Genomic DNA, 13,102 nt, shown 5'->3' with positions numbered 1-13,102 from the left:
ACCTATTGTTTATCACTAGCACACGACTTGAGGTTTATAGCCTATCGTGTTGACATATTCTTTTTTCTGTTCCCATTCCAGTTAAAGTTGGCTATGCATGTGAGTTCTATGAGTTCTCAGTTGTTTGCATAACAACTTGGAAGCAATGGTAGGCCCTTGTGCTGCCGGGAGGCAAGAAAACTAAGATTAAACAAGTTCAGTCCATGTGAGTTTGGATTTGTCATTAACCTTGTCTTCTGATTATGGTTATGAAAAATTTACATGGATAGGAGCACATACACCATAAAAATCTAAGTTTCATAAGGTTTCTCTCCGATTCATGAAAATAATGGTGAGGAAATGCTTTCACTAAGCAGTTTTTAAGTAGATAGAAATTGTGATATTTGCATTCTCAAAGTCGTTAGTGGAGCGTGTGTGGTTAACCGGCACACTAACATGGACTAGTGAGAATGGCAAAAGGTCTAAACATTATGATTATGAAATCCCTCTTCGTAAGTGTTTAGACACATATGTGAGCTATCTAAGGAAAGGTGTATGATTTTGGGAAGCTTAGATAAAGTTTTATCAAAGCATCTCATATCAGAAATCGGAACCTTGGTAAGAAAGTCAACAAAGTGTTGATTTCTAGAAGTCCAGCTGTTTTCTGGATACATGTCAAAGCTAGTGCGAACATATGTGTTATGCTAATAATTATCATGATAGTGGGAGCATGATTATTATGTTAGGTGTTGCAAGTTAACAATGTTAATTATAAAAAACAAAAGTTTCAATTTGCAAAGTTGCAGGGTTTGGAAAGTTGTTTTGCTATAATTAAGGGAGAGGAAATTATACTTCATTCCAATTCTAAAAGCTTATGTGGTGAGTCTTTAATCAAACTTAGTCATGATTGCATTATTTGCGTTCTAAAATTCGATTATGATTACGGCATCCCTTTTCATAATTCGAATTATGAGAACATGGCAAATAGAAATAAAAATATTGTAGCAAAATACTGGTCTAGTATCATGCCTTTATGTGAGACATCATGAATCGTGTCCCATATGCTTTGGATATAGGATAGATTACATGTCCGATAATATTCATCCGTTCTAAATTTTCAAAATTCCTAGGGCATTAAGAGGGAAAAGGACTAGAACCGGATATGACTAAAATGATTAAGCAATTTTCGGGACAATCTGAGGTTTACCAAAGATTGGTTGCTCATGGACGGTTCAAAGTATATAATAAATTTTTGGAAATACCATATTGACATATTCTGAAAAGAGGCAACTCTTGTTCAGAAGTGATAGTCAAAAATAGGAATAGGGAAATGTTTCCATAGGTGGAAGTAGTTCTTCAAATCTGTGTAATAGTAGAAAACTTAATGCAAGAAGGATGTTCAAAGGAATGTACTTTGAATGTGAGACTTAGTTTCCATGGAATTTCTCTCCATTGGAATACTTTGTAATGTCTGTTGTCGAGTCCTTGTGGCTTTTGTGCACAGTCATTACAAAAGGATCAATGCATATAAGTTTAGAATCTAACAGATTTCAGTAAATGGCAAAGAATCTTGTTTTCTTACATTTGCGATAAGGATTTGGAACTGTGAAATGAGTATCATTTGAAATGTTGTCAATTGATCTATTCCATAAACAAAGGACCATAGGTAAACATAGTGTGCATGCTTGGAGCATGGGACAACTATTATTTTGATTCAAGTATAAACTTGATTATTCGAAACATTATACAATGAATAATGATTAATCAATATGACTCAAAAGTGTTTGGGCCATATAGGATTAGTATTATTCTTGTGTTTCACTTTGCATGTTTTGACTTCCCGAATAACTAAGTTATTCAACCCACGCTCACTTGTATCACTTCATGGAATTTATCTCGAGTGATCGTGAGACGGTGATATCATATAAGTTTTCAAACCTAGAGATATGAGTTGTTGACTATGAGTTGGTTGTACATTGATTGTACAAAAACGCATCAGTAACTTGATGTTATAAAGCGTACCTTTGTGTATGATTCAACAAATAGTTAGTACAAGCATATGAGTCGAAGTTTATCCATTCCTTTTAGTCCTTGGAGGATTAGAAGCGATATCTGGGCCCCTCGATGATTTTGTTTTGACCTATGTGTCGGGCCCGGTCAGAACCAAATTGATGTGTTCAGTTTAGTTCTATGTCAAACAAATCGGAAATCGGGAAACAAACTGTTGTCCGGCTAATATCTTGAGTACGAAGGATTATATGATCCCTTATCTAATGGACATGTCATTGACTTGGTCAGAGTTCGACGACAACTTTTAAGAGCTATGATTTCTAGTCGGGTTTTAGAGTCGTACTTGCAATAATAGTTTTAGACTTATCCAAGTGGGAGACTGTTGGATTAGATGTCTAAGCTCATAACTATTATTGATATGTACTCGACCCGAGAGTAGAATGGTCCATTTGGGTTGCATATCATCAGGACAATTTGTTAGGATAGACTCCTGAGAGAAGGTTATATATAATTTATTAATATATTATAAGTTATAATTAATTAATATGAAATCATATGTTTTAATTAGTATTGATCAAGAATTAATTTGGAACTAATTTAGTGATCAAAGGAGACTAATTAAATCTATGGGGACTAATTATGGTAATTAGTTATATTTATATGTGTTGGGCTTATGATCCATGTTGGACCAAGTTTATGTATGGATACATAAAGAGTTGGGCCACATGAAGCATGGATCAAAAAACCCATGGGTATGGATTTGGGTTATCCCCATGACCTTTGGAATCCTTCATATAAATAGATCACTCCATAGCCAAAAAACAACACACATATTCTTGGAGTTTATGGAGGTGTTTTTGGTGCATGGAGATTCTTTCTCAAGAGCCACCTTTGTCCATGATGTGTTGTGACTTCATTTGAGGATTCCACACTATTGGGGCTAAGCTCTTAAGGCCAAATACATCAAGACTTCAAGCTACATAAAAGGTATGTTACCCTAACTAGTATCTTGTATGGTATATGACAATTGTATGCTAGTTATAGGCTTAATACCTTGGAAACATCATTGCATGTATAATTAGTGAAAACATAGATTCAAGGTATTTAGGGTTGTATGTGCACCGTAGGATGTTGTAGTATGCAAAACCCATCAGTTCTAATATCTTTTTAACTACTCGTGGTACGGGCAATCTGGTTTGAAGGGCCGCCTGGGTTGTTGGATTCAGAATTGCTATTATGCCAAAATGATCCTGCCCTCCGGTGTTTTGATGTCTGGCCCCTGTCTGTACATAGCAGTTGAGAAGTATTGTTCAACGCTTATGTAATAGTAATAATGCTAAGACTATTAATTAGTCTCGGTGAATATTAGACTAAACTCTAGTGGGAATAATACTAGGTTTCGTCGAAGGAAATTATATTATTAAGAAGCGGAGCGTTGTCCGAATTTGGAATCACCACCTTATCAGGTGAGTGCATAGTCCCTTTCATGAACATGATTTTAATACAAGTATTGATTGAAGTATTAAATATATGTTTATGCGCGAATTATTTGATGTTTCCTAAAATACGAAGTATTAAATATATGTTTATGTGCAAATTATTTGATGTTCCCTGAAATACATGTTAAAGAACATACCTGATAATATATGATGATTTAGGATAAAGAGTTAACCTAAATCAATTATGAGGAATATTGGGTAGTATCTTCTTATGAGTACGAGTGAGATATACACGGATAATAGAACTTTAAAATATGTCATTGATCCGGGAGCATGGATTAGACATAGTCATTGTTCCCTAGTTCGAGAGTATGGATTGGACATAGTCAATTGTCATTAATCCGGGAGTATTAATTAAGACATAGTCATTGTCCCTAGTCCGAGAGTATTGATTGGACATTGTCAATTGTCATTAATCCAGGAGTATGGATTAAGACATAGTCATTGTCCCTAGTCTGAAAGTATGGATTGTACATAGTCAATTGTCATTAATCAGGGAGTATGGATTAAGACATAGTCAGTTGTCCTTAATCCGGGAGTATGGATAGGACATAGTTATTTGTCATTAATCCGGGAGTATGGATTTAAACATAGACATTTGTCCCTAGTACGAGAGTATGGAATGGGAACAGTTACTGATCCGAGAGCATGGATTAGGTCCGAGAGTATGGATTAAGTAAGAGGTAAAATATAAAGTCCGAGAATATGGATAGTGTCGTTGGGAGGATCGACGAGGTGGGGTAAGAGTTGCTTATATATATGGTGAAATTGTATATTTTGTGATTCTAAATTATATATATATGATATAACATTGTGGGATTGAAATCCCAATGTACTCAACAGGTTTCCGAACCTGACCCACTCAAGTTTATTTGTATCACAGGTGCCAATATGAAGCTACTATACACTGAGATTTTTAAAAGAAATGTCAATCACTAGTGTAAGAGAATGTAAGGTCTGTTTATGCTTATGTTTCTGTATTGACGATGACATCCATAATTTTTAAAATAAATAAAATACATTTCTTCGGAAATGCTTTGATAATACATTTATCATGTTTTTTTATGGGAACAAATTCCGCAACACTTTTACTTAAAATGATACTATGATTTTCAAACAAAGCATAAACAAAATCGGTTTTTCTGGCCATGTAAATGGGGATGTCACAGTATGTTGTAGACCTATTTCAGGGTCAAATTTTCCCAAACTCTGTGTATCTAATATACCAATAGGATGACATGCATCTTATTTCCTTTGGAAAACTACTATCCAAATTCAGGATGTTATTTTACAAGTCATTACTTGTGGTAGACTCATATTATAAACTCCTTACAAAATGTGTGTTGAACCAGTATAAATTAGTACAAACACATCCAATTTATAAGTACCATTGATGTCTTACCATCATTTCATCTTTTAAAACATTATAGGTAAAAGATGTTGCCACATAAATCAAATAGGAGTTTCAAAAACAATCCACCACCGCCGCCACCTCCACAATATGACCCTTCTATTTTTCAAGCAGCAGTAACGGCTGCCGTGGCAGCAGCTATGACACAAATAAACGTAAGTGGTACTAGTGGTGCTCATCTATCTAACCACGGAGATAGCCATGGGCATCCAAGGGAGTGCATATATAAAGACTTCACAAACGCTAAAGCGAAATCCTTCGATGGCGCCGGTGGTGTCATTGCTCTAACACGCTGGTTCGAGAAAACCGAATCGGTGTTTGAAATCTGTGTGTGCCCCGAAAATAGCAAAGTGGAATTTGCTGCATGCACTTTCATGGATAGCGCTCTCTCTTAGTGGAACGGCTATGTTAAGTCGTTGACTCTTCCAGTAGCCAATTCCATGGGCTGGGAAGATTTAAAGGTTCTGATGCTGGCAGAATTCTGTCCCAGAGGCGAAATACAAAAATTAGAGCTAGAACTCTGGAGTCTGACGATGAAAAACTTTGACATTGCTGCTTACACTGCAAGATTTAGTGACCAGACCACTCTATGTCCCGGAATGGTCACACCGGAAAGTAAGAAAGTAGAGAGGTATATCTGGGGATTATCTCCTCAGATCCAAGGAAACGTGATAACTGCTAATCCACTGACTTTCGATAGTACCAACCGTCTGGCATAAACTCTTGTAGATCACAGGGTTCGTCAAGGTTTTATGACAACCATTCCAAAACAACTCAAAGAAAGCGGCAACAAAAAGAAGTTCTAGAACAAACAGAAGTGGAAATCATCGCAAGAGCCCGCAAAGAAGAAACAAACAGTGGCAGTTCGTGCTGTTACTATTCCCGCTGTTATTCCTGCTTCTGTCCCTACCACTCCAGCAACCCTGAGTCGATATTCTGGAACTTTGCCAAAGTGTAGAAAGTGAAACTACCATCACAGGGGAGTTTGCCGAGAAATGCACTACAAAAACTGTAACTAGAAATGGCATACAACTCGTTTCTGTAAACCGCCGACACAACCCATTTCCCAAGTCCCTGCTGCGGGAGTAAGCCAAGCTTGTTATGGCTGTGGTGAAATCGGGCACTTCAAGAGGGACTTCCCAAAGACAAAGAATTCTAGTAGTGTAGGAAGGGTTTTGGCAATTGGTCATGAAGAAGCGATTGCGGATCCTACCGTGGTTACGAGTATGTTCCTTCTCAACAATGCTTTCGCATGCATTCTTTGCGATAGTGGTGCAGAGAAAAGCTTCGTGAGCCATAAATTCAGACATCTATTAAAACAAAGTCCCGAAACATTAAAAGACACATTTACTATAGAAATGGCAAACGGAAAGACCGAGAGTACAGAAGACAAATACATAGGATGCACACTTAGCCTAAACAACCATTCTTTCCAAATTTACCTTGTGTCGGTTTCAATTAAAAGCTTCGACATTATCATCGGCATGGATTGGTTAAGTCTTCATCGTACTAATATCCTATGTTATGAAAAAACCATTTGTCTTAATCTACCAAGTAACGAATCTCTCGTTATCTATGGCGAAAAACCCGGTACGAATCTTCAAATAATTTCTTGCGTCAAGGCTCAGAAGTATCTTCGTGAAGAATACTGTGCTTTCTTAGGTCACATGGTAGATAATAAACAAGAAGTGAAGAACATAAAGGATATCCCCGAAGTTTGTGATTTCCCTGATGTATTCCTCGAAGATCTCTCAGGAGTTCCTCCTGAACGCCAAGTCGAATTCCGAATCGACTTGATTCCCGGAGCTACTCCTGTAGCTAAATCCTCATATCGTCTTGCACCATCAGAGATGCAAGAACTATCCAGCCAATTGAATGAACTTCTCAGTAAAGGATTCATAAGACCTAGCTTCTCACCCTGGGAGCACTGGTCTTGTTCGAGAAAAAGAAGGATGGATCGTTCCGAATGTGCATAGATTACCGTGAAGTAAACAAGCTTACCATTAAAAACCAATACCCGCTACCATGAATAGACGACTTCTTCAATCAACTTCAAGGGGCAAGTTTCTTCTCCAAGATTGACCTGAGATCAGGATACCATTAGTTACGAGTCCTGGAAGCTGATATTCCAAAGACTGCTTTTAGAACTCGCTACAGTCACTATGAATTTGTAGTGATGCCCTTTGGTTTAACAAATGCACCAGCAGTGTTCATGGACCTGATGAACTATGTGTGTCGACCATACTTAGACAAATTTGAAATAGTTTTCATCGATGATATTCTAGTCTACTCCCTAAGTAAGGAAGAACACAGCCAACAATTGTGACAAGTCTTGGAAATGTTAAGGACAGAGAAGTTGTATGCGAAGTTTTCGATGTGTGAATTCTGGATTCGAAAGGTGGACTTCCTAGGTCATGTAGTCAGCAAGGATGGGATACATGTTGATCCTTCCAAGATCAAAGCTATCGAAAACTGGGCGACCCCACGAACCCCGACAGAGATTCGTCAATTTCTAGGTCTAGCTGGCTACTACAGGAGATTCATTCAAAATTTCTCAAAGATTGCGAAGCCACTCACCACCCTAAGTCAAAAGGGTGTAACTTACAACTGGGAGGAGAAACAAGAAACTGTTTTCCAAATACTAAAGCAAGCCCTTTGCAGCGCACCGATTTTGTCTCTCCCAGAAGGGACTGAAGATTTTATAGTTTACTTATATGCGTCAAAGCAATGGCTAGGCTGCGTTCTTATGCAGCAAGGAAAGGGTATATCCTATGCCTCGAGACAGCTTAAGAACCATGAGGTCAACTATACCACACACGACCTTGAACTGGGAGAAGTGGTTTTTTCTCTAAATATCTGGAGGCATTACCTATATGGTACGAAATGCAGTCTTTACAGACCACAAAAGCCTCCAGCACATCTTCGATAAAAAAGAACTAAACATGAGGCAACAACGATGGGTAGAGCTACTCAATGGTTACGAATGTGAGATTTGCTATCATCCCGGTAAGGCCAATGTAGTAGCAAATGCCCTTAGTCAGTAAGAGTACTCAGGCCGCCGAGTAAAGTCTCTAATCATGACTATCCATTCCTACTTATCCACACAGATCAAGGAGGCTCGGCTGGAAGCCATGAGACCTGATAACGTGATGGGTGAAGCATTAAAAGGAATGAAAAAGAACTTGGAAATCAAGGGTGACAGAGTTCGTTATATCATGAATCAGATCTGGACACCGAAGTTTGGTGGCTACAGAGATGTTGTCATGAATGAAGCCCATAAAACTCGATACTCCGTTCATCTGGGTTCGGACAAGATGTATATGGACCTTAAGAAACTCTATTAGTGGCCGAACATGAAAGCTGAGATTACTACCTATGTGGGCAAGTGCCTGACTTGCATCAAAGTCAAGGTAGAATATCAGAAGCCTTCGGGTTAATTGCAATAACTAGAAATACCCGAATGGAAGTGGGAGCGGATAACTATGGATTTCATAACCAAGTTACCCAGAACAACATGTATTCATGTCACTATCTGGGTGATCGTAGATAGATTTACCAAATCTGCACACTTCCTGCCAATAAAAGAAACTAACAAAATGGAGAAGTTAACAAGGATGTACATTAAAGAGATGTACGGTTACATGGTGTGCCAATATCCACTATCTCTGACCGAGATAGTAGATTTACCTTGCGGTTTTGGCAATCACTGCAAAAGTCCTTGGGAACCAATCTTGACATGAGTACAACTTACCATCCTCAGACTGATGGCAAAGTGAGAGAACCATACAAACGCTGGAAGACATGTTAAGGGATTGTGTGATAGATTTTGGTAAAGCTTGGGATACCTATTTACCATTAGTTCAATTCTCCTACAACAATAGCTATCACACTAGCATCCAAGTTGCACCTTTCGAAGCTCTCTATGGCCGTAAGTGTAGATCTCCTCTGTGCTGGGCTGAAGTGGGTGATACGCAACAAGCCAAGAACCAAGTACCTGACAGTACTCTAACCGGTCCCGAGATCATTCGAGAAACCACAGAAAAGATTGTACAAATCCGGGAACGATTGAAAGCTTCTAGAGACAGACAGAAGAGTTATGCGGACAAACGATGAAAACCCTTGCATTTTTAGGTAGGTGACCGTGTCCTGTTAAAGGTCTCACCATGGAAAGGAATGATACGTTTCGGAAAACATGGAAAACTAAATTCTAGGTACATCGGACCATTCGAGATTCTTGCAATAATTGGTCCGGTTACTTATAAACTCAAATTACCTCATGAACTCAGTAACATTCATCCAATTTTTCACGTCTCTAATCTCAAGAAGTGTCTGTCTGATGAGACTCTTGTAATCCCACTTGACGAGATCGAGTTATACGAGAATCTTCACTTCGTGGAAGAACCAGTGGAAGTCATGGATATGGAAATCAAAAGAATAAAACAAAACCGTATACCAATTGTGAAGGTTCGGTGGAATGCCAAGCGGGGACCTGAATTCACTTGGGAGCGGGAAGATCAAATGAAACAAAAGTATCCACATTTTTTCTCTAGTTCATGAGTACCACTTTAGAAATAATTTTGGGATGAAATTCCCTCTAACGGGGGGATAATGTAACAACCCATTATTTCAGATCAATATAAGTCTAAACTACAACAGTATGCAAGTGATTTAACATTATAACATTTATACAGTAAGAACTTTGAATGCCATAAGGCATGTTTATATAAGTTATTGTATAAACATACTTTGAAAAACATACTCCTATGAAGTATATATATATATATATATATATATATATATATATATATATATATATATATATAATGAAACATATATTGATTTAAGTTTTAGTTCAAATAAAGGGGTTTATATTTAACTTAATATATGAAAAATTAAAGTGTATATACATAGTGTTTACGAATTAAGGAGTATTATCCCAAAATCTCAAACCGTGAACCCACTTTAGGAATGAAAATCAAACCGTGAACACCTTTGGAATATAGAGCAAACCGTAAACACTTCCTTTATGGAAGTGTATGACCGTAAACCCCTCTTCTTTGACTTTAAGATCCGAAAACTCCAATTTCTTTTTAATCTAAACCGTAAACACTTCATATTTGGGAGTGTAGGACCGTAAACACATCAAATATCTTCATATCTTATCCAAAGTTAGCTTCCCAATGTGATTACTAACGTAAACCTTACATTCACCGCCTCATGAGTTTCCTTTTTATTTAAGGTACAAATGAATTCAGTTGACACTTACAGTAAACTCATTTCACTACATGGTCTCAAAACAGATATCAAAGTCTTCGCATCTGCAAGCAGTTACCCAGAAATCTTCAAACTTTCATAAGAACTTCTCTTCAATTAGTAACTAATATATACAAACTAGTGCTATGGTGTCATGACATACGGGCACACTTTTGACAAAAAAGTAAGTGTGGTGGTAGGATATGGTCAAATTTGTTAGGCCTTAAAATTTGTTGTTGTAAGTCATTTTTGTTGTAGTGGTTGTTGAAACTCCGTTCATAATCTTTTCAACTTTTTGTTAAATGCCTTAATATTCATCAAATACATTTATATTGGTTTGATGATTTGCAACTAATATTATTAGATTATATGGCAATAATTCTACAAGTAAAGAAGTATCATTTTATTGTAAATTTACACAAGAAATCAATACATATTTCTATTGAAATCATAGACAATTATGTTCTAACCAATTCTCATATTGTATGGACCAATCTGCTTAAAATTTCCTTTTGAAAATACATTTGTATCCTAGAGGTAAATCCACTAGATCACATGTATGATTCTGCAACATGGAGTCCATTTCTTCATTGATGTCCTTTTTATGAAGTCACTCCCTCTCGAGGAAAGTCAGAGGTTCTCTGAACCATATAATATAGAAATAATCGAATTATGCCTTATATTATGTTAAAGATCTATTTTTTTCTCTATTTCTTCTTCATGAGAAAATTATTTCTACCCAAATGTTTTTGGAGCACTTTTCTTTGCTTTACCAAGACATGAAAACATATTTTCAAAGTATGATACATTTGTTAATTCCATTATTGTGTCTTTATGAATATCCATTAATTTAGAGCAATGTACAAGAAAACAATAATTATTATTGTTTTGTGCGTAACCAATAAACTCAAAATCAACAATCTTGGGTTCAATCATTACAACATTTTGGTTAGTTATAACAACATTTGCAAGACACCCACACACTCAAATGTATCTATGAGATGGTTTTATACCCGACCATAACTTGTATGGTCGTTTTTCCATTTTATTTTGGGGTACCTTATTTAAAAGGTAATTATCTTACAAGACAGCTTCCCCCACATTAACCATGGAACCCAGAACTTATCAACATGACAAATCTTTTAATATATTAGTTTCCATGTTTGTGATACCTTTTTTGTTGTGGTGAATTAGATACAATAAGCTCATGTCTTATACCAGGATTTGCAAAAAATAATAATAATAATAATTATAATTATAATAATAATAATAATAACTATTATAATAATAATAATAATAATAATAATAATAATAATAATAATATCTTTAAATGATGATACATAGTCACCTACATAATCACTTCTTATTACATTAATCTTTTTGTTGAGTTGATTCTCAACTTCTTTTTTATATACTTTAAATTTCTTTATCGTTTCATCTTTACTTTTAAGTATGTTAACATAACAAAGTTTAGTGCAATCATCAATAAGGTGATTAAGTTCTTATTTCCACCTTTTAAGGTATTCGACTTCATGTTAGACACATACATACACACACACACACACACATATATATATATATATATATATATATATATATATATATATATATATATATATATACATATATATATATATATACATATATATATATATATATATATATATATATATATATATATATATATATATATATATATACGAATTAATACATTTCAATGGACTGGAATGATTGTCGTGTTAACTTTGATTCAAAACAAATATTACATTTATATTTTCGGTCTATATGAATGTAAGACATGTGTTCAAGTTTGATAAACCGCCTCAATTTGTCAAAATTAACATGTCTAAGTCTAGCATGCTACACATTAGAAGACTCAAGCAAGTACGCGGAAGGGTTATCCATGCCATTGATATTATGCATATTAGACCTCAGATGGAATTTAAGCATTCCACCATCCTCATATCACCTACTTATAAACATACCTTTTTTTGGCTAATACCAATTTATTTGACTCAAACACCAAGCAAAATCCATGATTCTTCAATAACCATCTAAAGACTAAGTGCTTCCTAATGTCTGGAATAGACAACACATCATTGTGGGTTAGCTGTTTTCGAGGTGATATCATTTCTGGAATAAATTTCTGCCTCAACATGGAGAAAACTAGAAGATATCTACAACTTTAAAGTTCTTGAACCACTCCCTATTTAAGCACACAATGTAACATTCATTTTTGGGTATGTCTCTTCCAAACCCTAAGTGCAAATTCCTTTATTTTTTTTGGCCTTCAAGCTAGTACGTGAAGCGTACAGGGTGGTACGCTTAGCGTACTAGCCCAAGGATGATCACGCCTTTAGACCACCTATGATGGGCGTATATTATGTACACATGGCATACGTATGGTTAATGAAACCCTAATTTTTAGGGTATTGAAACCCTAGTGAGATCTTGAGGGTTTTGAGCCATAAAGTGTGTTGGTTGGTGCTTTTTGAAGGAGAAGAAGAAGTGAACCAATTGGAGTTGTGCTTGGAGCTTGAGGATCTAAGATTTGTTTACCATTTGCTATCCTTGTGAGGTAAAAAGCTTCCATATTGTTAATTTAAGATGTTAGATCTAGTTTTGAGACCATTTTATGCTTTTTGAGTCCATGGTAAGATTGTTGACCCTCTTGATTCACTCCAGAAAAGATTGATGGTAGATCTAGGGATCTCTTGGTCCCTTTGTCCATAAAAAAATACAATCTTTGAAGTGTTTATTGACTCGTGCATGTGTTAAGACCCTTTATTATGTTCTTTTGAGCTATGGAACCCCATTAAGCCATGCATGCATGTAAATAGCCAACTTTACATGATAAACCACCTTAAGGAAGTCAGATCTAAGTGTTGGGCTGAAGTCTTAACCTATTAAGGGCATAATGATGGATGTTGGCCAGACTGGGTGTACGTTG

This window comes from Lactuca virosa, chromosome 1 (genome assembly GCF_052849685.1).
Source record: "Lactuca virosa cultivar CGN04683 chromosome 1, Lactuca_virosa_CGN04683_v6, whole genome shotgun sequence".
Classification (NCBI taxonomy): domain Eukaryota; kingdom Viridiplantae; phylum Streptophyta; class Magnoliopsida; order Asterales; family Asteraceae; genus Lactuca; species Lactuca virosa.
This window is presented reverse-complemented; position numbering follows the sequence as displayed.